This window comes from Trichosurus vulpecula, chromosome 2, assembly GCF_011100635.1.
Source record: "Trichosurus vulpecula isolate mTriVul1 chromosome 2, mTriVul1.pri, whole genome shotgun sequence".
Taxonomy (NCBI): Eukaryota; Metazoa; Chordata; class Mammalia; order Diprotodontia; family Phalangeridae; genus Trichosurus; species Trichosurus vulpecula.
In genome coordinates this window covers 48,600,523-48,605,904 of record NC_050574.1, presented here as the reverse complement: position 1 = coordinate 48,605,904, position 5,382 = coordinate 48,600,523, and positions in this window count along the sequence as shown.

The following is a 5,382-nucleotide window of genomic DNA, read 5'->3' as shown; positions in this document are numbered from 1 at the left end:
TGCTAAGTGAGTACTGGGCTTAATTACATAATTGCAGCATCCCAGGATTCAGAATGGGCTGGGTCATCTTGGTGATCCCAGGCACAAATTCGAACTGGGACGATTGAGTTCAGTCCCCTCTTTTTATAGATGAGAAAACTGAGATCATAATGGTGGCAAGTAGCAGCCCCAGGATTTGAACCAGAGTCCTCAGAGTAGAAATCTTATGCTCTTTCCACTGCTCCTGCTGAACACCTGCTGTGTGAGTTGGGGTGGGGTGGGGATGTCAAGGGCGGGGGGCGGGGGGGGGAGGCTGTGCCAGGTGCAGTGGGGCATACGGACATAATTAAGACACAATCCCTGGCCCTGAGAAGTTCATGTCCAGCGCAGGAGACAAGATGAATACGTAACTATCATACCAGGTAGTATGTGATGTCAAGGAGAGGTGGTGAAGGAGGTAGAATGTAAGCTGAGCCCTGAAGAATGGACAGGACCTGAAGAGATATGGCATTCTAGACAAAGGGTAGGAGCACACGTGGGAAGGGAAAGTAGAAGAGAAGGGGAGGGAGTAAGCATTTATAAAGTACCTACTATGTGCCAGGCACCGCACCAAACCATTTTTACAAATGTTATCTCATTTGGTCCTCACAACAACCCTGGCAGGTAGGTGCCATGAGTGATTATCCACATTTTACAGTTGAGGAAACTGAGGCAAGATGTTTCATTTCTCTAAGCCTTAGTTTCCTCAGCTGTAAAATGGTGCTAATAACGGCACTTAACCTTGCAGGGCTCATAAATAATGGAGGTAGAGATGGGAGAAATCTTTAAAGTCATCTGTTCCAGTCCCCTCAGAAGTGACTTGCCCACAGTCTCACAGCTAGTGAGTGGAACAAGTGAAGACCTCTCATAAAAGAGAACAAATTATATAAATAGGAATAAGTTCTATTTCTCTACTTAGATAGTTTTCCTTCTGTAAGCCAAGCTAGTGACCATAAAGCCCCCGAGGTTAAGAACAGGATGCCAGATATTCCCATCCTGTGTATTTACCTAAGAGTGAGAGGCCTGGAAGAAAGAAGGGTTGAGTGAATAAGTCAGTAACCATAAAATCCTCTGAGAGTAAGGACAGGACACAGGATGCTCACCCCTTGTGCATTGACCCCAGGATAAGGGACCCCCAGCTTGGGAGAAGAATGGATGAAAAGCCGGAAAGCCAGGTGCAACGTAGACGTGCAAGACCAGTTAGGTATAAGAGTGATGGGAGACAAGGTGTAAGGGTGCTAGGGGATATCCGTCACAAATGTGTGGATGGTGGGAAAGGCTAGTCTGCCACAGATGTGAAGATGAGGTAACCAACAACTGGCTTCTGCCTGTCACAGATAACCAAACCATTTGTTCATTGTCATTGTCATTAAGACAGATTTATCACTTCAGATGGATGGGAGAGTGGGATAAGAATGGTGGGAAGGTTCTGTCCGTCACTTGCTTGTCAAAAATAATTAAAACTTTGTTCTTTGCCATGGTCCCTGGGTAGATTTATCGCGTCCAGATTGTACCCTCAAAGCCTACGTCTGCAAGATGAGAGGAGGTTGGGAGGGGGAATGCAGTTAGGGACCTACATAAACACCCCAATTCTCTGTGCCCAGTGCTCTCTGACACCGAGAGGTGCCTGGAGTTGCCCTTTCCCGCGAGATCGTAATAAATTTTCCTTTCTACTTTCACCTTGAGACGCCTCTGTTTTAATTCTTGGATTCGTAAATCCGTACCACGCAGCTAGTATGTGTCTGAGGCCAGACTTGAACTCAAGTCTTTCTGACTCCAGACCCACGGCTCTATCCAGGAGGAGCAAACATTTGAGGAACAGTGCATAAACCAGGCTGACTGGAGTGGAAGCTTCAGGTAGGAGAATAGTAGGAAATATGGCTGAGATTTGATTGTGAAAGACCTTGAATGCCAAACTAAAGAGTTCAAACATTATTCGGGAAATAATGGGGAGCCACTGAAGATTTTTGAGCAAGGAAGTGACTCGATCAAAGCTGAGTTTGGGAAGACCAATCTGGCAACATATATAGGGAGAATTGAAAGGGAAAAGAGACTGGAGGTGGGGAGCTCAGTCAGGAGAATATTGTAATAGGTGAGATATGAATGATGATAATCATGAGAGTACATGTTTCTCTAAAACTTTAAGGTTTGCACAGGGCTTTAATCATGTCCCCAAAGAGACAGGTAGTGTAAGCATTATCACCCCTTTTTACAGCGGAAAAAACTGAGGTGTACTTCAAAGGCGCAAGACTGGGGAGGCAAGGCCTGATAGCAGATAGTGTGAAAAAGATCTGGGGGTTTCAGTGGCCTGTAAGCTCAATGAGTCGTCCGAGAAAGGGGATGTCATTTCAGACTGCATGAGGTGAGGCCTCACTTCCAGGAGCTGGGAGGTGATGAACCTGTTGCATGCTGCCCTGGTCAGACCACATCTGGAGCATTATTCTGGGTCCTGCCATAGGAAGGCCATATAAAAGCTGGCGAGCATCCAGAGGAATGCAAGCAGGGTGGCAGAGAGCCTGGGGTCAGTGACTTATGAGGTTCAGTTGAAGGAACTGAGGATGTTAAATTTGGAGAAGAAATGCTTTGTTGTGTGGCAGGGAAAGGGAAGGGGAACTGCTTTTTGGTGTTCGAAGGGCTGGTGTACAAGAGAGGGATTCTATTTGTTCAGCTTGGCCCCAGAGGGCACAACTAGGAGCAAGGGGTGACCTTTATAAAGTTATCAAGGGGTAAATATTGACTCAAAAAAGGAAAACTCGGGGCAGCCAGGTGGCGCAGTGAGAAGAGCACCGGCCCTGGAGTTAGGAGGACCTGAGTTCAAATCCGGCCTCAAACACTTGACTTGACACATTTACGAGCTGTGTGACCTTGGGTAAGTCACTTAACCCCAATTGTCCTGCTCTCCCCCTTCCAAAAAAAAAAAAAAAAAAAGGAAAACTCCCTAATGTTGTAAAGTAGAAGGAGAGACCTTGGGAGGAATTCAGGCAAAGGCCAGATGCCCACTTGTCAGGCATCTCTAGTGAGTATTCTTGTTCAGTTTGGGTTGGACCAGATGCTCTGAGAACTCTGAAATTCTAGGAGGCTGAGGCCCAGAGCGGCCCATGGTCATAACAGCTAATATGTGTAACAGCTAAGATTAGAACCAGGTGTCCCAACTCTGAGCCCAATGAGAAGTGATGAGGTCCTAAATCAGGACCCTAAACCCAGAAACCATGGGACCCTCTAGGTCCTCAAGTGCAGTCCTTTGACTGAATCCAAACTTCACAGAACAAATCCCCTTCATAAAAGGATTTGTTCTGTAAAACTTGGACTCAGTCAAAAGGCCACACCCAAGGACCTAGAAGGCTACAGGTTCCCCACCCCTGTGACCTGCGCTAATATGGCAAGGCAACCCAGTGGTGCAGCTGATAGAGCACAGGACCTGGACCAGGAAGACATGAGGCTCAAATCTGCTACCAGACACTTGCAAGTCACTTAACCTCTGTCTGCCTCAGTTTCATGATTTGTAAAACGGAAACCAGAAGAACAGTTGCCTCTCATGTTGGTTGTGTGAATCAAACTACATGACATTCGAGAAGCGCATGCTAACTATTATTATCACTATCATTAGATGCAGGAGATCAGGGAAAGGATTCAGAGACTGCAGAGAAGGTGGAAACATTGAAAGAAAGTGGAATTAAAACTTCAACAGCAGGGATGTAGATTATACAGGAAGGTGGGGAGGGGGGGGAATGTCCCCACCTAGGAGGACACCCAGGAATCCGTGAGGAAGGATGTGAAAATCACTTTATCTGAAACCTCTTTAAAATAAGGGCAGATCTTTTGGAAAGGGAAGCCAGGTTAAAAAAAAAAAACTCTCAGATGACATCTCCAGATGCCTTGCAGCCTCTGTGGTTCTCTCTGTTCATCAAAATGGGAAACTGAGGCACCAGAAAGGGAAAGGGCATGTAGCGCATCTAGACTTTGGAAGGAAACCCAGGTTTCCCAGCCAATGTTACCAGCTGGTCTGCTTCCAAAGCATGTCTACGGAAATAGAAAAAGAGAATGAGCGAGGGATTTTGTTTCTGATCAGAACTGCCTGCCCCAAGCCTTCTGTATCGCTAAACCCAAATTATCCTCCTCTATTGTGTCCCAAGATGCCTGGTTCCCTATGACCACTACAACCAACAGAATGGAAGAGGGGAGACTACAAGCAACAGACTAAACCCTCTCTCCATTTCCCAGAGCCCCCTCCAGTCTGACGTTAAAACTACCCATCCCCAGTGCCTCCTAAGGCTTACACTCCCTTCCCTTCTCCCCCACCTATATCGACCTAGACAGAGCTACTTACCTACTTGGGTCATATACTCCCCGTCTGTCAGATAGGGGGGTTGGACTCCATCAGTGTTTGCCAACTTGAGGGTTATGGACCCCAAGAAGTTTAATGGTAAGAAGGGCTGGGACTTTTTTACTGTTTTCTCTTTTGGACTGCTAAGGTAATCAAGGAGTCTTGCCTTTCAAAAGTAATGGCAAATAAAGTAGGACCTTTTGTTGTCTTGGAGTGCTTCTCGGCAGTGAAGGTGTCTTTCAGTCTTGTCTTTGTTTGAATTGAGTCATTGATTGGAAACAAGGTATGTGATGTGGTGCTAGAGATGAGAGATTTTTCCCATACCCCTTTTGCTAAGTAAGCCTTGAGCCCTCAGGGCCCTGAACAGGGTACATGAGCTCTGAGGTTGGTGTTTTGCTTTTGGGGGTTTCACTCATTGGAAGAGCGTTGGTGATTTGGCCGGATGAGATTCTGGGTAGCCATCAAAAGCCCCTCCCGTTTTGAAAACCCAGATGTTGGTGCTTCTCTCTCTGGTAACTACGTATGTATTGCTTGAACAGACAGCTAGAAGCCTGTCTGCTGATTTGTGTTATTTTGCTCTGTTTGTATAATGCTTGCTTGTAATTTCTGTTTGTATGTGCTGTGAAGTTCAGGGTGTTGACTTTTTCCCCTGAACTAAGTGAATGATATATGTATGTTTAATTGAAGTGAGATTGTTAACCCCTTAAAGTTGCTTTCCTTAGAAAAGCAGATCAAAGAATCTGTGCTAGCAGCCCTCCTGTGTGCTCTTGTGTTGGTCTTGTTGGTCTTTCACCTCCACAGCAGCTGCTAGCAACATTGTTGTTACAGGAAGCTGCAGAGTTATTTCAAGGGGTCCTCGAATGCATACGCACACTAAGTTATGGCATTGGGCAAGACGCTTCATTTCTCTGAGCCTCAGTCTTCTCAGCTGTAAAATGGTGATGATAGTAGCACTTCACCTTAGAGGGGTCACAGATAACAGAGTTAGAAGTGGGAGAGGCCTTTTAAAAGTGATCTATTCCAATGCCCTCATTTTATAA